Raw genomic sequence first — 25,114 nt, 5'->3', positions numbered from 1 at the left:
TTATGAATACAATTTGCAGAACAAAGTAAATTAATTGCCATTGATATTATTTTCCCTTCTTCAATGCACCATCCATTCCAACCACAATTCCAAAGTTCTTTATTTCAAAGCTTCACACCAATTCAGTAGCGTATTAAAAGACTCTGTTGCTTCACTAATATCCAAGATGATACACAAAAATTCATGCAGTTACATAAGAGGCTGTAAGCAAGAGTTCTAAATATAAAACTTCATGGAGTAAAAATATCAATGCACATGTCTGGTATTCAAGGAAATCCTGAAGTGATATAACAGTACAGGGAAGGAGGAACAATAATCAATTTGGTTACGGAGGTAAAGAAATCAAAGATGCACAAATTCAAACACAATTACATGGACTTAAGAAGATTGTCAGAGACCTGACTGAGCATGTGACAGGGGGATGGGTACTGAAGTGATGTACTGGCAATGGAGGCAGTGTTCTTTCACTGATGGTTGGTGAGGTGATAGGAACAGAGCAGGTGGTGGGAGGAGGGGGGTAGTAATCGTGCCAGTATTTGAGAAGATAGACTTAACATTTAAAGGGCTGTATATATGGAATGCAGCCCTTTGGCCCAACTTGTCCATCCCTGCCCAAGTTGTTTATCTGAGCTAGTTCCATTTGTTGGCATCTAGTCTATATCCCTCTAAACTTTCCCTATCCAGGAGCAGAGATTGGAAAGGTCAACAACACTGAAGAGCATGAGGAAGAGAAAAAGGCAATTTTGGCAGGAGAATGGAAATGGTGGCCAATATGAAGATCTGGATAAATGGATGGTTGCAGTAACAAAGGAAGAAGACTGGGTTGTTGAGTGGATGGCCATGCAGGGATGTTAGAAAATCTGGGAGACTTCAGTGAAGCACAGGTGACAGGGGGAGGTGTGGGCGGAGGTAGGGGAGGGGTGGCAGCGAACTACTGACAACAAACTCAGGTCTTGAAATGGTGATTTTATTCATGCAAGTATGCTGTTGTGCTTTTAAGACCAGGTTGTTGCAAAGTGAACTCCAGCAGGCCCACTCTCGAATTCCAAACCTTTGGAGAGGATGTCACTGTCTGACCCCCGACACAGAAATAATGCTGGAATGGCCAAAGTGACTCATGGCAGGAAACACTGCTATTTGCCATATATTGACCTGGAAATACTTGCAAAAATGATTTCCTCAATGTGAATTCAATTTGCAATCATAGAACATTGAAAAACAGAGCTAAGTCATCCAACTTTCAGTCAATAATGCTTTCAAAAGACACCAATATACAAAGTGAATACCATAGTGTAATTCAGTTTTAAATGCTCACGAAGAGGAGTGGAGCTCACTCCCCTCTCTGCAAAGGTTCTGACATGGAGACAGGAGACAGCTTTAAGTGCTTAGGAATAAACATCTCCAACAACCTGTCATGACTCACCCACATTAAAGCAATCACTTTATAAAAAACACACACACACACATCACTACTTCCTCAAAAGCCAGAGGAAATTTGGCAAATCACCTGGGTTCCTTTGCAACTTCTGCAAAAGCAGGATCCATTAAAGAGTGGTATGGCAACTGCTCTGCCCAAAACCACAAGAACCAGCAGAGAGCAACTAACATCCTAATTACCTCATTCAACCCCAGCCACAAACTCTTCATCCTCCTCACACTGGGAAGATCCATATGAGCGAGATCCTGCTGTTATCACTCCTCAACGAACCTCCATTGGCAAAATAATGTGGCCTTTGTTCTGCACTAACTTATCTCTCTCCTTGTCATGCTGCACTCTATACTGTGTCTTTACTTCTATACAATCTAAGGGTTGATTTCCTGAACTTTTTGCAAAACGAACTCTCATGGTATCAAAGTACATGCGACCATGAATTTGAAATGCATACATCAAAATACCAGCATTATATGCAACAGTGAATCACTTGAACATTGCCTTAACGAGGCATTAGAGATTTCTTAGATATCACTGCAAAACAGCTTCCTTGAAAAAAAACTATCCATAAAGATCAAATAATCCCCAGGACATTGACTTGCCCTTTCCAGCTACCAGCTGTCATTCCAGCAACTATGATGTCAGTGTTTATGCAGAAGCCTGCGTGCGTATGATGTCAGCGCACAGGATGTCATGGAATGACATGGTCACCCATATCTTCTAGGTACCGGGGAAACCATAATATACTTGTATTAAAGCAGTTCTGCATCTGAATATCAATGTATTACTAAATCACTAATACACAACAGTGGGGACGAGGATCAAAATGGACCCTCTTGATGCCCCAAACAGTGGGGGGAAAACGCCAGTTCAAAACTGTAGATCCCACAAAATAACAAAGAACAGAGGAGAACAAAGGACTAAAGTCTCAAAATGGCAGAGGTAAAGTTTGGAGAATTCGTGGAGTCAGAAGAAAACTGGTTCAACTACGTAGAAAGATTTAATCATTACTGTCCAGCTTATAATTGATGAGGCACCGCCTATAAACAGAAAATGGCTCCTATTTTTTAGCCTAATGGGCAGTAAAACATTTCACCTATTGCAATCTTTGCTGGCATTGCAGGATCCAAGGACAAAAATGGACACACAATTTTGTGCAACAATCGGGGCACATCTAAGCCCCAAACCACCAGTTATGGCTAAATGACAGAGATTCTATGATAGAAAACAAAGAACAGGTGAGTCTGTAAGTGAATTAGCTGCATTACGTAAGCTAGCAAAGCTTTGTGATTTTGATCACTTCTTAAACCAAGCATCATTTAGTAATAGGCTTGGCCGAATGCAACATCAGACAAAGTGAATGATGCAACACTTGAAGTAGCATATAGCCCCCTTCACATGTGCATCCCACTAAATTGGCTGTTCAGTGTCCTGAGATAGGAATGGGGGGTTTGGATTTTCACACCTGACCACTCTTAACTGGGACAGCTTTCACACTTGCAAGGAGCCATCCCCTAGGTTATTTCAGTTCTACCTTCTACCGGTGACGTCATGAAGCATTGAACAATGGTGGACCTGCTCAAAATCCTAATCAATGTATTATGATCTTATATTTGAACAAAATTAATCATAATTAAGCTTTATGTACAGCACAGTATGAACACTCAAGCCCCTGTTTTTGATGTGTCAACCTATATAAACCTTTATAAGGGACCTTGGGAAAGTGCTAGCAATAAATAGCAATAGCAGATAATTTTTAAATGGTGGGAAAGTTATAGTGAACAATTTATATAGCGTTGGAAAGTTGGTAGCACTATTGTGTACAATTTATAAAAACCGTGGTGAAAAAGCAATGACAGGCTTGTCCTCCTAGAATTCCATGCGGCAGAGAAAGTGCTGTATGCCTGGCTGCATGCATAGAGCATTCATAGAGGGGTTTCTCTGCCACACGGCATTCTGGGAAGCCAGGTCCACCATTGCTTTTTTCCCATAACATAACATAACATAACAATTACAGCACAGAAACAGGCCATTAGGCCCTTCTAGTCCGCACCGAACCAAACACCCCTTTCTAGTCCCATCTCCCTGCACAATGGTCTTTATAAATTGTGTGCTATAGCGCTACCAATTTTCACACGCTGTTTAAAAATTGTCCACGATTGCTATTTATTGTTATTTAATTTCTCTCTCTCTCTCTCTCACTGCAACTTTCCCACGACAAAGTTTATATCTTCATTTTAATCTTTTCCTCCTTCAAGTTCCTGCACTCATGCAAAAACTTGGGTCATTTCAATCCCACAAGGCAATTACCCATTTCACACTTGCCTGATTGCAACATCAGTGTCTGGAGATGTCGGGGATTGTACTAGGGGTCGATGTCTTCAATCACTGGCGTGAGATGATGTCATCTGACGCCGGTATTGAGCTGATTTTGGTTTAACACTAGACCCGCAAAAGGCCGATAGGTGGTTCATTCCTGGGATCACATGCAAGTGTGAAAGTGGCTTATTAGACAGTTGCTGGCTCAAAAATGGCCGATAGAAACTTGGACATTGGCCAAAGAGATCAACTAGTTGGGAAATTTTCCTGCCAAGAATGCTTCCACGGTGGGAAACACAACCACAGTCTGGATAATTGTTATTTCAAAAGATCTAAATGCCATCTCTGTGATAAAGAGGGACACATCACGGCCAGATGCCTGAGAAAAAAGGGATAAATCGATAAAAAGCAGAAACCAAAGCACAGAAAATGTGTCTTTAAAGTGAAAATGGTGGAAGGATGAAAGTGCCAGCACCGGCAAAGAAACAAACAATTCAGGAGAAGATGGGGGAGATCATGTATATTCATGGATTTAATGATAGAAAATCAAAATTCTACATCAAGGTAAAAATCAACAATGAACCTCTTCGAATGGAGCTCGACACAGGAGCAGCAGTTTTGCAGAAGCCATTAACTTTGGAGCAATGACTCCTGCCTCATCTCACCATTAAGCAGGCCAAAACTGTGTTAAAAACAATCACCGGGGAGAAAGTAAAAGTGTTTGGAAAATGCAATGTAAACGTGAAATATAAAGAACAGACACCAAAACTATTATCCTGATTCATCATTCACGCCAAAGGGCCAGCGCTGTTCAGAAGAAACTGGCTGGCGCACATTCAGTTAGACTGGGTAGAAATCAGATCAATAATGAATGAGTCAAAATTGGAACAAGTTCTCAAGAAGTATCAAACGGTTTTCGAAAAAAGGCTTAGAAAAAATCCAGGGAGTTCAGGCAAAATTGCAGCTGAAATCAGGTGCGGAACTTAAGTTTGTTAAGGCCTAAACAGTACCATTTGCAATACAAGGAAAGACTGAATCAGAACTCGCTGGATTGGAACACTGGATAAAATTTAATAGCAGTGATTGAACAGCTCCCATTGTACCTGTATAAAAAAGCCAATGGGGAAATCCAAATTTGTGGTGATTACAAAGTTACCATCAACTAGGCTCTACAGACACCTGAACACCCTGTGTCGAGAGCAGAAGAATTATTCCAAGCCCTGAATGGGGGAAAGAAATTTACAAAGCTGGATTTATCACAAGCTTACCAACAAAAAGAATTGGATAAAAAAATAATCAAAGAATATGTGGCAATCAGTACGCACTTGGGGTTATACCTGAATCTCCTCTGGAATATCAGCAGCCCTGGCAATATTTCAAATGACCATGGACAAATTATTATATGGCATCAATGTAGGATGCTACCTTGATTACATCATGATTACGGGCTGGGACGACACTGAGCACCTATCCAACCTCAGGTAGGTCCTAACTTGACTGCAACAAGCAAATGTCTGTCTTCGACAGGACAAGAGTATATTTATTGTACCTTCTGCTACACATCTGGGTTTTATAATCAACAGTGAAGGAGTCCGAAGGGATACCACAGGTATTGAAGCTGTCCACAGGACACCCTACCCAACAAGCTGAGCAAACTATAGTTGTTACTAGGTTTAGTTAACCATTATTGGAAGCACATTCCCAATATGTCAACGATCTGCAATCCACTAAACCAATTGTTGAGAAAAGACCAGAAATGGTCCGGATGAAAACACTGGCCCATATAATGTCTGGTGACCCTCAATAGACATGGATATTGAACAGACAGTAAGGAGATGTGGCACTTGTCAGGATATACAACCTAAAGCCCCTCAAGATGAAGCTAACCCATGGAAATAGTTATCACAGCTGTGGCATAGGATTCACATTGATTTCGCTGTTCCTTTTATGGGAGAAAACTTCCTTATTGTTGTCGATGCACACTCTAATTGACCGGTGGTATCACACAAGAGAAAAACAACAAAGGACTAGATGATCGAAAGACTATGCAGTATGTTTACATCGTATGGATTGCCTATTGAGCTGGTCTCCGATAATGGCCCACAGTTTTTAATCGGATGCCTTTAAGGAATTCCTATGCAATAGCCATATACAAAACATCTTGTCAGCACTCTACTACCCAAGTACAACTGTAGAAGCAGAACATTTTTTATTAGTGTAGGTCACAAACACACACAAACATTTCACAACACCGATCTCATTTAAAATGCCAGAGCTCTACTCGAACCAGACAGTCCAGGCTCCAAATATCTTTGTAAAGACAATGGAAATTGCTTTGCTGAAAGACTTCACAAGTAGGTATTAATTGGACATGCTGTGGAGTAATGGATTATTGTTTTGGAAAGCAACAGATGAATGGACTCAGAAGGCTGCGTCCAGTGCCGTGGTCTGTCTGACTGCAGTTTGCTGTTCAAAGAGGGTCATGTGATTTTCTCTGTGTGTGTGAGAAAGAGAGAAAGAGAGAATTCAGTTCTATAGAAGCAGCTGGGACTGGAACATGACAAGCTGGCAAGCTTGTGGAAAAGAACCATTTTGAAGATGGGTGCAGAGTGCTTAATTCAGCCTGTTCAAAGCCCTTGTGATCTATACAAGAAGAGATGACTGGCTGTATAATGTTTCACTTGAAATAAGGGAAACAAAAAGGAACTCTGTGGTGACCTGAAAGAAAGAGGTTATCATCTGCAAAATCCTGATGGGGCAAGTTTCTTCAGCAAGACTCTGAAGTGGCTGATCAGAAGGAATCAGTTATGGGTGTCCAATGAGCAACAAATCTCTCTCTCTGTACACCCACAAGAACCTTCCTGAGCAGTAACCATTTACCTTTCAAGCACCAAAGCCTGTGAAGATTCATTAATGCTAAATTTTGTGCACAGTATAAGAATTGCCTGATACTGGTGAACATGGAGGAGTGCGAAGTGAGATTGGACTGTGAGTCAAAGAATTTTTCTGAACTTACACACACATTACATCCACGTACACTTAGAATTAGAAGGGGGCTAAGTTAGGTTAAGTTAAGTTCATAGTAATAAGTTAAAGTTTGATCCTGTCTTCATGTTTAAAGATATTTAAAAGCAACTTCTATTTAAGTAACCATTTGTCATTTCTATTGCTTCTGGGTTTTGGGGTCCTTCAGGCCTGTCACATTGCCCACATGTTATGTTCACAAAGCATATTATTTTATGGGGGAGGGGGAAGAGTGTTATGTATAAGCATACATGCATATGAAATCAGCATGCATAACATCAGCACGTCCTGCGTAATGATGTGGCCATCCATATATACTGGGTATCAAAGGAAACAATATTATACTTGTATTAAAGGAGCTCTGTGTCTCTGAGTATCAATGCATTACTAAATCACTAATACACAACAGACAGCATGAGTGAAACACAAAGTCTGCAGATGCTGTGATTATTATGAAAACACTGAAATGCTGGGGGATCTCAGCAGGTCTCACAGCATCCATTAGAGGTAAAGATATCCATGAACCCTTCTCCAAGGTACGAATAAAATGTGAGCAGGCATCTGAATTAAAAGGCTGGGGAGAAGCTGGCTCCATAATAATGGAAGAAATGCTAAATGTCAAATGTTTTACAGACCGTAACCCAAACTCCACTCCATTATGAAAGATGTATCCAACTATTTAAGAAACTATTTTAAGGATTAGAGAATTTAGTAAACATTAAGCTTCAGTATGTCATTAAAACCTTTAAACGTACCAGGTTGTAGGTCATTGAGTGTAACTGGGCGGCATGAGCTTGAGGACCAGAAGGGCCTGTTACCATGCTGTATGTCTAAGTTTAAATTTAAAAACCTCTTCATGAGAAAGGGCCAACTTCTTTTAGGCTATTTTCAATTTAAAATTTCTGGAAATTATGTTGAAAGAAAGCAAAAGCAATCAATCTTGTGGAATACCAGAGAACCAGTACGAGTACCTAATGATTATTTTCTTTTGTAATTAAGTGTAGAAGTTGCTGTGAACAGCAATGACAGTGAACGCCAATAATTTTGCCATCATCAGAAACATAACATACAATCCTTCATTTATTCTAAATATTCTATATACATTTTAAATTTACACACAAACTATATCCTAGAATAGGAAAATAATGTAAAATTATAAAATCAATTTTGTTCCTGCAAATTTTTCCAATGTGTTTGGCCTGCATTAATCTATTCACAACTCTATTCACATCTGTATAATTATGGATAACATGTATCCTCAGCCTGTCAGTGTTGAAGTGTAGTGACACTCAAGGGGTTGACAGTGTAACCACATGTCAAAGAACTTTGGATATCTAGAGAAACAAGATGTAAAGTGATCAGCAGATGATCTGAGGTCATACCTGAAGGCTACTAATTGATCGTTAAGGACAAAAAGTATTTTACGTTGGGTTAATTGCAATGGAAAATCTTGATAAAGCTGAAATTGTGTTTCAGCAATGTAACCGAAAGAATTGAAAAACAAGCTGTTTGTCACATACTCTGTATGTACAAGTATCATTGTATCGTGGAGGAGAAAGGAACTAGCTGTTTTGTAGTGCCTCTTGCTGCAACAGGGTGCTCAGGCTTTGCAAAGCAATAAAAGAGTTGACCTTACTTGCGTGCCCAGAGCGAGGTGGATGATCATATCAGAGCTACTCCATATGCATTATTCTTAAGTTTATCTGACATTTTGATGTCAAAAATAATGTTACTTCCATTAGGATTGAGGGAAAGGCAAGATCTGGGGGAGGAAAAGGTTGAACTAGAAGCTGAACAGAATGATGACTATCACTACAACATGAATTACAATGGTCTTCTGTGTGAACAATAGTTTTTAGATAAGTATGGAGCAATCAGATGACCACTCTTCCTCGTTATAAATGGAGAGTCAGCTTAATTATAGAAATGGAGGAGTTTTGATGAAAGATGATTGGGTCAATCAAATAACCAACATTTCCAGGATTTCCTAATAGAAAGAAAATGATGACTTGAACCAGGAAGAAATTCAAAAGCTTCCTCTGTTCTATGGTTCTAATTCCAGACTGCAAGGAATTAGTAAATAAAAGGGCATGCCTGCTTGCACACACTCTTTCTAATCAAAGAAAACATTCCAGACATCACAGCAAGGGGAATGGCTAAAAATTTACATGCTGTGATGGACTTTATATAATAAGCACTTTCTCGATGCATATTAACTTGCATATAAAAACAGGAATTTTTTTTAACCAGCTATTTATTTCTTTGCTTTCCTTTCTCAAGTTAACATTCACCCTGCACTTTCATTAAATTAATTAAAATGACGATTTTTTCACTTTTAATTCACATCTCCATAGGTCAAAAGGCCTATGGAGATATTGTAACTGTTTCTTTAGATAGATGTAAGGTGAGAGGAGAAATATTTAAAAGGGACACAAGAGCTATCTTCTTCACAGAGGTTAGTGGATGTATGGAAGAGTCACTAACAACCAAGTTTAAAAGACATTCAGTCAGGATATGAAAGGTTGTGAGGGAAATGGGCCAAATGCAGGCAAGAAGGAATAGCTTGGTTAATATGGACAAGTTAGGCCAAAAGGCCTGTTTCTGTGCTGTAGAACTCTCCATTTGTAACAACCTCATTGGGCCATCCTATTCTTTGCTGAATTAGTGAATCTACCATGAAATATTCCTGTCACTCTCCTTTTGAAAATAAAACAAAAATTATTTCACCTAGACCTGGTGGAGAGTGCCATTGTAACAGCTATTACTACCACGTTTCTCGAGAACATTTATTTTTCAATCAGAACACAAGTTTATGACAGATTTCATGAGTGTCATACACTTGTTTAAATCTTCCCTCTGACGAAAGCTCTACATAGAAAAACACCACCAACACAATCCCAGGCTAGATCATCAAGGTATAGCACCCATCATTAACTTGATCTGTCAATCTACTCTCATGTACTTTCTCCTCTTCAGCCTTTCACCCATCTAGTTATCATATAAATAAATCCACTGTTTTCTTCTCGTCTTTGGTGTTGAGTGACATCTTATTCATCGTGCTGCAGGTCCTTCTTTCCTCTTTTATTCTATTCCTCTGTGTGAACTGCCTTGGATCTTAACTGCTCCTCATAAACCCAATGAGTCAGCCTCAAATATACTTAAGGATTGAGAATCCAGACACTGGAAATTTGCAAGCCACTACACAAGAAAACAAAAATCTTTATTTATCCTAAATTCTTAATGTATGCAGCTGTTCTAGACTTTCAGCTAGGAGAAAAAAACTCTTGGTTTCCACTGTGACAAACCCTCTCAAAATGTTACGGATGTTGATGAAGCCTCGTCTCATTCTTCTACATTGTAGCAAAATTTAGGCCAACCTCAATCTCTCGTCATAAGTCAAATCCTTTACATCAGAAATCAATGTAGTGAATCTGCAATTCAGACTACAAATGTTCACTCAAGACAAACATTTCTCACAGTATTCCACATGAGTTTTTTTTTTAAATCAAAGCCCTGTCCAATTGCAGCAAGGATGTGTACCTTAACTTTCTTGCCTGAAAGTCGAGGCATGATTTGTCTTCTTTATTGCTCACTTTATTGCTAAATGCTTATTTTCAGCATCTCATGAACCATCATACCAACATTTACTAGGTTCTCCTTACTTTAAAAAGCATTGTCTTTTATGCACTTCAAACAAGGTCAGAAATTATTATTTTTTGCCTTTAAAGCACAAAACCAGTTTCATTAATGGAACTTTGCAACCCATTTCTGTCTTCTTTCAAATCTCTAACCACTGGGGACATACTGAAAGCAGCATAAAAGGTAAATATTTACAGAAGAAAAGATACCAAAAACTGAACAATGCTTAAGCCTGGAAATGATAGGTGACAAGTAACATTCTCACTACATAGGTGCAGGTAGTAACAATATCCAACAAGAGATAATCCAGCCATCACCTCCCTGATATTCAATGGCAGTACTATTTCCTGAGGCTGACCACTGACCTGAAACAAAACTATGCACCATGTGACTACAAGGACATGTCTGGTGCTGAGATTCATATGATAAGTAACACATCTTTAAACTCCCCAAAGTCTGTTCATCATCTACAAGGTTTAAGTCAGGAATTTATGGAGTACTTATCACTTGCCTTGAAGAGCAAAGCTCATCTCAAGAAGCTTAACACCATACAGGAAATAGCCAGAAATACAGAAGTCACTGCAATTGGAGTATAACACCCAGAAAGGCTGGAGTAACTCAGCAGATCTCACAGTGTCCATAGGAGATAAAGATACATTACCAACGCTTTGCTTCCTTGTTCATTGAGGAAGGGCTCAGGCCTGAACCATTGATAATACAGTATATCTTTACCTCCTATGAATGATGTTAGCCCTGCCAAATTCCTCCAGTATGTCTGCATTTTTTTGGATATAGCAGCTTGATTGGTAGAGCAGCCCATCCACAAATACACCAGTGACAAAATGTGGCAACAATTTGAATAATCTACAGGATGCAATGCAGCAACTTGCCAACTCTCGTTATTACCCCAGCTTCAAAACCCATGACCACTACAAGCTAGATGTTAGAGGTCCAAAACTACAGTCACACACCATTTTGACTTGGAAATATAATGCTGTACCTTCATTATGGCTGGGACAAAATTCAAAAACTCCTAACAACATTGCAAGTGTATCCACACCTCAAGGACCACAGTGGTTCTTGGTCCTCCAAAATATTCTGTATAGAATTTAAACTGGAGGTGAGGGAGGGTGAGTTTTAGGAGGAGATTTTCAGTGGTTCAAGGCAACAGTTCACTGCCAGCTTCAAGGGCAAATATGGGCAATGTGCAATCGGCAATGACTCAGTTTATGAAGCCCTTGTCAATTCAATTTTGCAATGGGCGTTTGATTTTAAATAGCAATTTTAGTCATTCTCATACACTTCATGAATATACCCATGTTGACGGCTAACCAGTACTCACATTTCCCATCTTATTATAAAGGAAGGTCAAACTCCTGTTTTGCACCTGAAAATTGGGGACCATGCCATTAATTTTCTAGACCAATATATCCGCACACTTCGGTGTTTTACAAAATTACAAATCAATCTTTTAACAAAATAAATTACACAACAGCCTTCCACCCTTTTATACAATCTCTATTGTACTATAATCATGGCTTTATTAATGATCTGCAAATACAAATTAATCAATTATGATGAGACTAAAGGGATCGGAGGTTTAAAGATGATCCCAGGATCAACAGAGAACAGCTGGAATCAGGAATGTGTTGTCTGAGGTGATGGTGAAGGCAGGTACCCTCTAAACATTTGATAAGCATCCAGTCAAGCACTTTGTAAAGGCACAGAAACCTATTTTCCAAATGTTGATACAAGTGCAATAGTTGTCATGTACACATTAGGCCCATGTGCCTGCTTCTGTGTATGACCTAATGATTCTAATATCAGATGTAAAAACAGCCAGTTCACTTAATAACTCCCCAAAATGTTGATCCAGAAAGTAATCTCTTATACATACCACAAATTCATCCACCAGACTATACTACTCTTTTAGTTTGGATATATAGTGTTATATCTATGAAAGAAAAGATAATAATTATTACCCTTATTAGTTAAACATTGACAAGCTTTAACCTTGTTACCTCTAACTTCCTGATTTACAATCACGGTTTGGGGCCAATGGCAAAACTGATTCTACTCCTTGATTTTTTTTGAGTTAATAGTTATATCTCTTGCCTTAATTTCATTTTCAGCATCAAGGTATTCTTTTTTATCTGTGCTTAAAAAAAGTAGATGGTCATTTTTCTCCACAAGCTACTTTCTATAATAGCTATTAGATCATACTCTTATTTCCATTTGTGCCATTAATTCATAAATGCTGTGTGCATTTAAACAGACTGCCATGAATGTTGTCTTTCAACTGTCTCCAATTGCAAATATACCCGTTAAGCTACACTGTCAGGGTTCAGTTACTGCTACCTTGCACAAATGACTTTTGCCTTGCATCTTTTCCACTTTCTGTGAATGCTCCCTTGTATATCATGGTGTGATAATCAGTTTGTTAAAACCAATTTGTATTCTCTGCCCTCATCCACAAAAGGTACAAGAATCGACAAGAGCACAGACTGAAGTTCCCACAATTCTACTCCTGCCTCTTTTTATCTGCCTCATCCATACTCACACGCTCATTTTCCTCTCCACTGACCACTGTACTTACTTTAAGGGACATTCTGCCTCAAAATCAAAATAATCAAGTTTACTTTTTCTTACCCTGATGAAAAAATGCAGATTCCACCTCCAACCGGAACTAAGGTGAATTTCCTGCACTTCAGACAACATCTGAAGATGGAGCTTCCATGAATTCTAATGGATTCCGTCAACACCCGCATGCTGCAGAGGATGTACACGTCACATGCTCTTCAATCTCTTCATTCTGTCACAATCCTCCTAACCTTAAGTTCCACATTTTAAATGCTGCAGTTTGATGACTGACTAAAAATATGTTGTACTTGCGGATGGACCTACAGATTTAATTTCCAAAACAACTGTATCATTGTTACCTTACTAGAGTTAACCAATTCTAGCTGGTTACCAGGGAAATAAAAGACTACTTATTTACAAATTTATTGCACTGCAGTTTAGAACCACTAGCTTAAGAGGATTTATCCATAAAACTAAATTAAACAAATCAAATATTAGATTGAAAATGTAAAGCTCCTCCTTAGTCTAATACCAAAATTCACCCCTCACAGTTCACCCTGAAAACACCATTCTAAAAGCACACTGTGGAGCTAATACTGCAGTCAAACACAATAAAATGGACCATAAACATTGGCACAAGCCTCGCCTCTCTTGTCAGCTGTTTTCTCATTGTGACAGAAAATGAAAACTCATGGATGATGCATATAGTCAGGATAAAGTGAACTATTTTGTAAGTGTGTAAAAATATACCTTTCTCATGGTAGTAACTGTAGTGCACCACTGTGGGGCGTATGTATATGTATAGGAGTGTGTGTGAACAGTTTCCTGAGATAGTGGAAGGCATCAGTAAGTAAAATCTCTTGTTATCTGAGTTATTTCAGAAGTCTCCCACGTAACACAGAGACATAATATGATGCCAGAGGTATAAGAGAATAAGAATAAAACCAATACAATTGATTGTAAGTCACTGAAATATGAAGGGAAAGAAGAGAAAAAAACATTACTGAAAGAAAATGGCTGGAGCAACAGCAGTTCACCCAGTGATGGACTGGAAGGCTGAAGACAATGCTAAATTGTTTAAAAAGTTTCGGTAGAAGTGCAATTTAGCACTCAAAGGCTATTTTAAAAATGCAACAGCAGAGAAGGTCAGGTATATACTCCTCTGGACAGGGGAGTGAGGCCTTGACTTATTTAATAACTGCGAGATTACAGAGGTGGAGAAAAATGATCCAGAGCAGATATTTGCAAAGTTTGCCTCCCACTTTGAATCCAGGTCTGATCATAGAATTAAACACTATGAATTTCAAGGCTTAATGCAAGAGACTGAGGTAACTGTTGATGACTTCTTCACTAGACTAAAAAATTGTTGCTGCCAAATGCAGATTTAAGGGTATAGAGAAAAGATTAACTGATCAACTAATATTGGGGAGTGCCCATCCCGAAGTGCAAAAGTCACTTATAGAGAAGGATAGCTTGAAACTGGCTGAAGCTATAGACACAGTCAGAGCCTTGGAAGCCACGAGGATGCAAATGAAATCCCTATCTATGCAGACCTACCCACAGCATAGAGAAGGAAGGGTTGATGCGATAATGAACATAATCAGAAAAGTGCAACCCCCCCCCCACAACAAGACCTGCAGGAAGTGTGGCAGACAACACCCCTTCGATGACTGAAACAAATGCCCTGCATATGGTTCTGAAAGTCGAGCCTGTGGTAAAGCAAACCATTGGATGAAGATGTGCAAGTCTGGTATGAAGAAAACAGTAATACCAGTGAAGAAAAAAAGTTCCACCACATAAAAAGAAACAACATTGAGGACTCCGACACCCAGATACTGGACATAGAATCCATGCATCTTCATGTGACGTCAGGTGAGATGAAAGAAGGAAGCAAGATGCACACAAGGATCCAAGTACAGAGGAACATCCAGAACAAGCCTACAATATTTAACCTAAAAGTGAAGCCGGATACTGGATCACAAAGCAACGTCCTTCCACTCAGACTCTACCGCCAGATGTTCCCAGAGAACATAATAAAAGGGTATCCAAAAGACAGTGCAATGGAAAAATCAAATATCTCTTTAACGGCCTATGGTGGACCCATGATCAAGCAACTAGGGAGAGCTAAGATCAATGGTTGCCATGAGGAAATGAACATCCTCTGTACATTCTACGTGGTAGATGCAGATGGACCAACAATTTTAGGTCTGGATAGCTGCTGGGAGTTGCAGTTGATCTCTGACAATTATGAGATCCAGACAAAGAAGATATCCAAAAGCATCAACAGAAACACACAACAAAAAGAGGAAATGATTTCCTCAGAAGTACCTGCCAAGCCATGGCACCCAGTGGGAGCAGACTTGCTCATCGAGAATCAAACGTGGTATTTAATAGTAGCCCGTAATTACTCTAAGTTTCCATTCATCAAATTGGTGAAAGACCTGAGAGCGTCAACTATCACCTCAGAAATGAGAGCACTCCTTGATGAACAAGGAATAGCTGAGCAAGTAATATGTGACAATGGAACACAGTTCACGTCACAAGAATTCAGAAAGCTGGCTGCAAAGTATGGGTTTGTTATCACTACGTCATCCCCATACTACCCCAAAGGTCATAGGTTCATTAAAAGACAAGTGCAAGTGTCACAAAACAAAAGAAGACCCAAATCTAGCTCTTCCATCATTACAAGCAACACCTTTAAGGGCTCACCTGAAGTTTCCAGCAGAATTCCTAAATGGGAGGAGATATAAAACAACTCTGCCAAGCAAAATACACCCTCCAGAAGACCAGGAGTAAGCCAGAAGAAGACTGGCTGATACGCAAGAAGGATGCCAGTTTTATAACAAACGTGCACAAACATTGCCAGAACTCTTCAGAGGGCAGCATGTACATATACAAGAGCCGATGTTCAAAACATGGTCTCCAGCAAAGGTCATTAGAGAAGCTGAGACACCAAGATCATTCATTGTCGAGACAGTCTCTGGCAATCAGCTGAGGAGGAAAATAATTCACAGCCGGCTGACACAAGATGTGATGAAGCAGAAAGCTTTAATATCAGCAAAGCCTGCAACACCAGTATCAAGTGAGGTATCAAATGAAGAGACCACAACCACTAGTACTGAAACATCATCACAGCAGTTGTCAGGTAAAGCACAACAAGCTACATCACTTACATGTGTACCAGCAACATAGAGCCCAACAGTCGCAACCAAATCCACAAGGTGGCAAAGCAACATATTGTCACCAGTGCAATATCGATAAGAACTATTTAAAAATAGTTGTGTAAATAAATTAGTGTACACTCATTTTTTCTTCATCTTGAGAAGGAGGGATGTTATATAGTCAGGATAATGTGAACTATTTCATGACTGCGTTAAGAATACACCTTTGTCACCACTGTTGGGCATAGATATATGTATAGTAGTGGTGTGTGAACAGTTTTCTGAGATGGTGGAAGGTATCAGTAAGTAAAATCTCTTCTGTTACCTGAATCTTGCAACTCTAAGTTATTTAAGAAGCCTCCCAAGCAACACAGAGACATAACAGATGAGACTAAGATAAATAATTCTAAATGAGGAAAATATACCCTCTAGCTAATTTTGGGAACAAAGCCAATAATAGGGTATTGTACATAGGACAAGAGAACTCACAAAGGGCCCTTTAATGAAAGCTGAACTTTCAAGGGAGAGGCAAACTGTTCAACCAGTTTGTTGGATGTTTCTTTGTCCATGGCTGAAGGGACAAAAATAAAATAAATATCGGAAACAACTCAGAAGGTTGTATATCTGTGGATCCACAGATATGGGGAGGCAAAATGTGCAAGTTGACTTTTCAGTCACAACTGCTCAAGACAAAAATGAGAAATGAAAATTAGCCAACATGTACTAACACAGGGAGGGGGAGAGGGAAAGTGTTGGAAGAATATAACCAAGGCTGGTAGGTGATAGGTGAAACCAGAAAGGTGGGGGGGGGGGGGGGGGGGAGAACAGGGTGTAAAAGGTAAACAAAGAGAATAAAACTAGGTGGATGTTTGTGGGAAAAGATACCTGAAAATGGAAAACTAAATCTCATACCATTGGATTGCTGGCTACCCAATAGGTTCTTTCAAATTGCACTCTATATATTATCTATAAGCCTTAGTTCAGCCCCTCCCTCATACAGCCACATACTGGTTGCCTTTCCTTTTTCATCAGTCGCCACGCAAGTGCAACCCAAAACATTGACTTACGCATTTTTCTCCACAGATGCTGCCTGACCCATTGCATTCTGACAGCATTCCATTTTTTGTTCCAGATTTTCTTTTAATTTTAAAATACTTTTATTGATTTTAATAGAACAAAAAGGGTACAATTTAATAAGATAGCATTGTCAGTTACATAAACATGATATTCTGTAAATCATTAACCTTCATAAATTGTACATTATATCCATAATTCATACACTAAATAGTATATACCTTTTTTAGAAAAGAACTAATAATATAAAAAGAAGAAAATAGTAGAGGAGAAAAACTCAAACCCCTTACTTAACAGCGCTGCCAGATGCTGTTTATGACTAGTATTAAAGGAAAAATGAAGGTAAAAAGAAAAAGAATGTGGAAAAGATACAAATGACACAATTTAATTACATTGGAATAAAATTATAAAGTAAAATAATGAGTCATAAATGACCCCCATTGTTCTAGATTTTAACATCTGCAGGTTATTTTGTCGTATTACTACCAAGTGGACATTTAACTAAACCCATATTCTTATTTCTAATAGATCCTCATAGTACAGGATGAATTGATAGTTTTGTAGTGCCTCGCACGAGGAGACACGGACCAGCCCGCAAAATGGCCGATGAATGTGGCGACCGTGCTGACCTGGGTGTGACTAGTCATCATCCCAGGTGACCTCCATACGATGGTAAGATGGGAAATGCTGGCCAATCCAAGGCAGGCGCTCCAATGATGCCTGGGGCCCTGACAGAAGCGCCTGGGGCCCAGATAAGCACGGTGGACCAGTCTTATTTTCCAAGGCTTTGGTGGGCGTGTCATTCTTCTCCACGCTTGCAAAGCGTGAATGCTGCATTGGTGACCCAGACAGGCTCAACCGGCAGTTGGATCCAAAGCTGACAGATCAGACAGAGCCAGAGACAATACATGCAGTCTCTCTCAGATTCCCAATGTTTTGGGCGTCGCAGCCACATGGTTCGAGCAGGCCGAGGCTCAGTTCCAGCTCGGCACATCGCCACCAACGACACCTGCTACTTCCAAATCATGAGGGTCCTCAATCAGAACACAGTGGCAAGGGGCATAGATTTCCTATTGCCTCCAGAGCAAGGCAAATACATAGTTCTCAAAAAACTACTAACTCACATTTGCAGGCTCTCCTGGTGTGAGCGGGCCACCCAATTGTTACATATAGATGGATTGGTGGACAGGGCCTTGTCTACCCTAATGAGTGAGATGCTTCCTCTAACCGAGGGCCACAAGCCTTGCCTGCTCTTTGAAAAGATCTTTCTGGAGAAGCTGCCCAAGGATATCTGACTCTTGTTCATGGATGAGGACTTTAGCGAACCTTGGAGGGTTGAGGCCCAGATGGACATGCTCTGGAGGGCAAAGGACACCAGTGCCGTCGTAGCCCACATCAGCCTATGTGTCTGCATTTACCTTAGAATTCAGCCTATCACAAGGAAAAGGAATGTGGTTGCTGAAGCTCTGTCACATCCCCTGATTGAGTCGGTACAGACTCTGTTCCAAGGGGTCGATTACCTGGCCCTCGTCAAAGCACATCACAGCAGGACCCTGAGATCCCCACGCACAGGACAGTCGTCTCTGGCCTCAGAGTGGAAGATGTCGCAGTCGGCCCAGGTAACCTGACACTGATGTGCAATGTCTCTACTGACAGTCCCCACCCCATCATTCCATCTGCATGGAGGTGCCAGGTTTTCAATGACATCCACAACCTGGCAGACTTTGCAATCCGTGCCATGGTCGAAAAGGTGGCTGGCAGGTTTGTCTGTCGTGGCATCTGTAAACAGGTCAGCCAATGGGCCAAAACCTGCATGAAGTTAATCCTCCAAAGTGCAGGTTCACACCAGACCACCCACACAGATTTTGAGCCAGTGTGGCAGTTCAGCCACGTACACACCCGTGATGCGAGATACCTCTTGACCATGGTTGACTGCTCCATGAGGTGGCCGGAGGCGGTCCAGCTGGCTGATACCACCACAGAAACCTGTGCCAGGGTACTCATTGACATATGGGTGTCCAGATTCGGGGTTCCAGGGCACCTAACCTCGAACAGGGGTGCACAATTCACCTCTGGGCTCTGAGCAGTGCTGGCTAACTTTCAGGGTATGCAGCTCCTCCACACCATAGCATATCACCCTCAGGCCAATGGGTTGGTGGAGTGCTTTCACAGGCATCTCAAGGCAGCCTTGTGTTGTTGGGAAATTGAACCACACCGAAGGAGGATTTCAATGCCTCGGTGGCGGAGATGGTTTATGGCGCACCTTTGGTCATCCCTGGAGAGTTCCTGGCCCCCAATAAATGCCTGGAAGACCCTGCGGCAACCCTCGAGAACGCAGCGAAAACTAGGGTCCCTGGTCCCACGGCAACCTCCCCACACAGCCATCCCAAACATAACTTCCTCAGGGACTTAAAGACTTGTCAAAATGTATTCGTGAGAAGGGGAGCACATCGGCTGTCCTAACAATGGCCTTGCGATGGGCCCTACAGGGTTGTCAGGGCCAACGGTTCCACCTTCCTCCTCGACGTCGGCGGTAAGGAAGAGACTTTTACTCTTGATTGCCTGAACCGACAAATCTTGATTGCAATGAGCTGGTCTCCTCTCCTCCCGTGACACAGGGACAGACTGCCCAAGGCTATGGACAATGACTCAGTTGCAGATTATGGTGGGGGGTGTGAAGCAGCCCATGCATGGAGACACGGTCCGGCGCACAAAATGGCAGACGAATGCAGTAATCGCGCTGACCTGGGGTGACACCGGCCATCATCCCAGGTGACTTCTGCACAGTGGGAAGATGGGGAACACCAGCCAAATCCAGGCCGGCGCACTGATGACGCGGGGTCCTGATATCAGCACCTGGGGCCCATATAAGCATGACGGCCAGAGCAATAAATCAGTCTAAATTTCCAAGGCTTTGTTGTGTGTGTCGTCCTTCTCCATGCTCACGTAGCATGAATGCTACAGTTTAATGTATTTCAATAAAAGTATACTAATGTCAGAATTATCCAGTTTAATGAATCCATCCAGTAAAACAGCACACAAGACATTCTCACAAATGTTCGTTGAGGACGCTGATCTGGAAAAACTATTTATTTAATTATTTAAATACTAAAACAGATTAGACCTATTTAACTTCTCACTGCCTTCTCAATACTGATTTTTTTTGGGGCAGAAAAGCACAATAACTGTTCCATAAAGAAAGAATAAGTCATCTGAATATCAATATACTCAAAACATCACTTTGCACTTAAGAAACCTTAAAACTAGTCATTAGGGAGTATGTGACTATTTTTCAATTAACATTTCAAGATCCAGTCCAAGTGATTGACCTGACATAGCAACCACAGTCTAGTCCCAGTACTAAAATATGCAACCAATTTCCCATACATACTATACAAGACAGAGTAATTAAGTTTTTCTGATTTAATCTCATTGGGATTTATGACACATTAATGAAAACACTGTAAGTTGTGAATGACATGACTGACAAATCAGATTTTAAAAATGATGGAAAAACTATAGAAATCAATATTTTGGTCATTAAAACCTTAACCTCAATACATCGTTAATGTTAACTTTGTAAAACACTGCCTCTACATTTCACAAAAAATGTACTTGTGCAATGCACGGAAGGCTCATTAAAGAAATACAAAATCTTAAACAAAATCTTTTCAGTTTAACAGTCAAAATAGATCTGAAAAAAAAAATCATTTAAATGTGCCTATTATGTATTAAATAGAAAGAAGCACCTGGGAATTTATACAAATAAACTTAGTTGGAATTAGATTTCAAGTTGCTTTTCCATAGGGTAAAAAAAAGGAGTTATTCTGAACATTTCTTAACTTAGATTGTCAAAATAGATAAATTGACTTGCTTTAAAAAAATCTCTTTATGAAATCTTGTCATTCGGAGGTTGGATGCTGTGCTCTCCTTCTTAGTTAGTCCCTCAGAAGCGAGCAAAATTTGTTGCTTCCCAATATTACAATGATCATACTTCATACTAAGTGTTTAAGATGATAAAAATTCACAAATAAAATTTTACTGGTTTAAACCATTTTTAAACATGTTTATTTTAATGGTATTTGCATTAGGTAAATTTAAGTAATCTATTTTTAACATTTGCTGTCTCTTCTTAAAGTCACAAAATCTATCCGCTACAGACAAAATAGTCTGAATTTACATAAAAAAGGTGTCTTAAATAGACATAAACTGAACAATCATGGACTTTCAAATTCTTATAAAATTGTTTAGAAGTTTCATATATAATTTTCATACATTCATTTACTGCAGTAAGTGCAATTTGGATGAAAATATTCTTGCAAGAAAACATTCATGCAGCTGAAAATATTGGATGAAGATTATTTCTATTGAAGAGGTCAAGGAGACGAGCAGATGATTACTTCAACTCTCAATTTGTAATCGGCTGGTCTTGTGGAATAACAAAATATTGAGACACTAGAAAATGAAACATAAACAGTGAAAGCTAGAATTATTCAGGTCAGAGAGAAATACAGAGTTAAAATTACAGTTAAATGACTTTTCTTCACCTTTCTGAAGAAAGGTCATTGACCTGAGATATTAACCCCCTCTCTATCGATGCTTCCTAAGGAAAATCTCCAGCATTTTACAATTACAGATCTGATATCTATTTGGATATTTCTCAGTTTGAATATTATTTGATTTGTTTTGCCTTGTAAAACTGTTTAAAATAGTTATGACAAATTAACAGATGAACATTCTGAAGGCAGAGAGATACATCTATGTTTTCTCCATGGGTGTGAAAGGCCTTATTATCATTTGTCAAAGCAAAGTGGTTGTACGGTGCAAAAAGTTGATTCATCGTACTTGCATTTCTTCTTGAATAGACAGACCCACAAGGTTCTTCAATGACCTGTACAACATCATGGCAAGTAACATTCTTTGCAAATATCTGGACATTTTAAATTAAAAGATTGGATCATACATTAAAGGTGCACTTGTTCCTGCAAGCTGCCCTTAACTTTTGATCAGACTTGCACACAGCTGTTTCTGTTTAGTGATGAGGTGCTATGGCGTAGAAAGGTTGCTATCAGAAGGTGGTAAGTAATGGAAAGGTTGATTGGTGCCTTGTTAATTAGTTTGATTGAATGGCTTCTTTCTTTTTTTTGCACTCCAGTACCAATCTTGTAAGGTTTACCAAAACAATGTCACTAAACACAGATAAACATTCATTCTTTCTTTCCCAATGGTTTAATAACAACTGTGCCATAATTATGTAATTTTCATGTTTCGTAAATAATGTCTGTACAACTGGAATTGTAATTATCTGCTACAAGGCAGCTAACGCTCTGAAATGTAGATTAATCTCTAGTTTAAAAAAAAATTATCTGCTGAAAAACCCATCTTAAAATGTGCCAAAGTTAATGCACATGATCAAGAGAAATTGAAAACAGCTTACGTATGGACGTATATGACAATAAACTCTCTCACTTCCACAAAGTAAACTACCCGACTAATTCAGAAATGACTTGCGTTCAGCACTGTACATTGGATGTGAATTGTCCCCAGTGTCGTATTTTGCATTTAATTTGTGTAATACTGAATTACATAAAATTAAAATTGCCACTAAATGTGAATACTCATTTTAAAAGCAAACTGTATTTCTGTGTAGAAATGCATCAGCTCCAGCCACACAACACCACTTACTCTTAATTACAATGCTACTGTGAGCATTATGAAACATAAAAATCATAATTAGAAATAATTGTATGTCATACATTACTGTTCTTATTTTAAATTATTCTCACGTCTTTACCAGTTTTTGTTAAATATGAAGGCATTTTTGCAGAACCACTGTTTTCCTACAGTTTAACAAGATATTATATGGAAAAAGCCCACACTATATTTCAGATAGTTTGAGCAGAAACTATATTTTCACATGCCTGAATACTGAGAATTCCACCTTCAAGGTAAATATAATCCTTATTTGAATTTAAAAGAAGCATGAAAAGATGGTTCTTTACTGAAAGAGCGCACCTAGTTTTTGCGCATGTTCAAATGACAAAATCGTTAGAGAAATCAATTTTACACTACAATTTAGTTGTACGGGGGGGGGCGGGGGTTTCATGCACGCCCATCATTTCCATTTCTATGCTAGCTCTAAAATTGCTCGTAAGTCAACACTATATCTTAAACGACTGCTTCCAACATTCGCTCTTAAACAATGGGATTAAGATTAGAAAAAGAAAAAAGACAGTACAACTGTCTGCTTTAAAAAAAACACTATCCAACCCCCAACCTACAACTAATAACAATGAACGTTAATGCTTCTCTTACTTTTCCAATGTCAGGAATAACCAATCTGATACAAAACATAATCACAACAGCTACACTGACATCAGTTTGGGATGAGGAATCATTTTGAGTAATCTTCCATTTAGTTTCACGTGATTAAATATTAGTTTGACCGATTAATAGTACTCATAATATTCCCTGCATACAATGGTAAAACTGGATTCAGCCTTCAAAGTATCTTGAAAAGCAACTATGCAAATTGGCTTTTAATTTTTTTTTATTTTGTTTTCCTTATTGGGAACTACGGGCTCCACTTGCAGTCCCAAGCCACTGTACAACAAATTAATGCATTAATGCATTTTCCCACTCTAATTTGCGTATTAAAATCAAATTGGGTACAGAGGGATAAAAATAGATGTGTATCAATTTCAACACCATTTTACAGATGCAAAAGATAGAAAATATACCAGTAGATCTTTTCTCTCAATATATATAAATTTTGATCCACAGCACCTAATAGCTTGAATATGCCTGCGATTGTCTGATCTCAGAAGCTAAGCAGGCACAGGACTGGTCAGTACTTGGAAGGGAGACTGCCTATGAGCACCAGGTCCTGTTTCTGTAAGGAAACAGGTTTCTGTAAGGAACACTGGACAAAATGGCGACGCTCTCCTTAAAGATTTCATGTATGTTACATTCTAAATGTGGCATTATGTTCCAACAATGGAACCTTTACCTTTCTTTAGTTTTACCACTCCCATCACTACACAATTTAATATTTAGGAAATCTGTCACATACTCAAGATCATCCAGAGCCTTGGATATGTGCCTCACTAAATAAATCAGATATAATACTCCATTTGCAGGTGTACAAATATTTCCTTACCAAAGACAATTAAAAAATTACGTCACTGTAGGATTTCAAGTAGGCATTTGTTTCATTTCCATTAATACTAATAACAGAACACTAGCACTTGCCCCTTTGCTGACCTTAGATAATCTTAATCACATATATTGTATATTAGAAAACCAAGATAAAATAAAGATATTTCAGAACTAAATCTATTTCTACTAAAATGAGCATATTCCACAGACAAGTGTTATGAGCCCAGATGTGAAAGAAGGTTTCTCATTTATCAAAATGATCTTCAGCAATACATTTAGATAGCTTGCCAATGAGCACCTTTTGAATTTAAGATTTGGAAATAAACAATAGATCAAATTATCATACATTCTAAACCACAATCACATTTGTAATTCCGACTATTTTATAACATTGGCACACAGTAATATAAAATGCTGCTATTTTTAGTTAAACAAATTGGACCTGTAATAGATTCTTGGTCTTAGCTCTATAAAACATCTGTTTTCTCACTGTATAATTAGCATAATTAATGAATACTAATCAATCCAAACAAATGGCTTTTTAACTCCTAAAATAAATCATTTTGATATCACAGTGGCTATTGACTCAATAATTTACTTATAGGCAATACATCACTTCTCCATTTACCACATGCTAGAAAACTGCTATAACTCTTTTCTACAACTTCATTTCAGTTCAACGTGTCTATTCTCAACAGAAAAGCACTACCACACATTTGTTTACAAG

At 39.1% G+C, this 25,114-nt stretch overlaps 1 protein-coding gene across 6 annotated transcripts in view; it reads right to left on the bottom strand.

Moving 5' to 3' along the window:
• Positions 1-25,114, bottom strand: part of gpatch2 (G patch domain containing 2) — a 308,872-nt gene that overhangs the window by 233,673 nt on the left and 50,085 nt on the right. The window lies entirely within an intron of this gene.

The sequence above is a fragment of the Narcine bancroftii genome, chromosome 4 (assembly GCF_036971445.1).
Source record: "Narcine bancroftii isolate sNarBan1 chromosome 4, sNarBan1.hap1, whole genome shotgun sequence".
Classification (NCBI taxonomy): domain Eukaryota; kingdom Metazoa; phylum Chordata; class Chondrichthyes; order Torpediniformes; family Narcinidae; genus Narcine; species Narcine bancroftii.
This window is presented reverse-complemented; position numbering and strand designations above follow the sequence as displayed.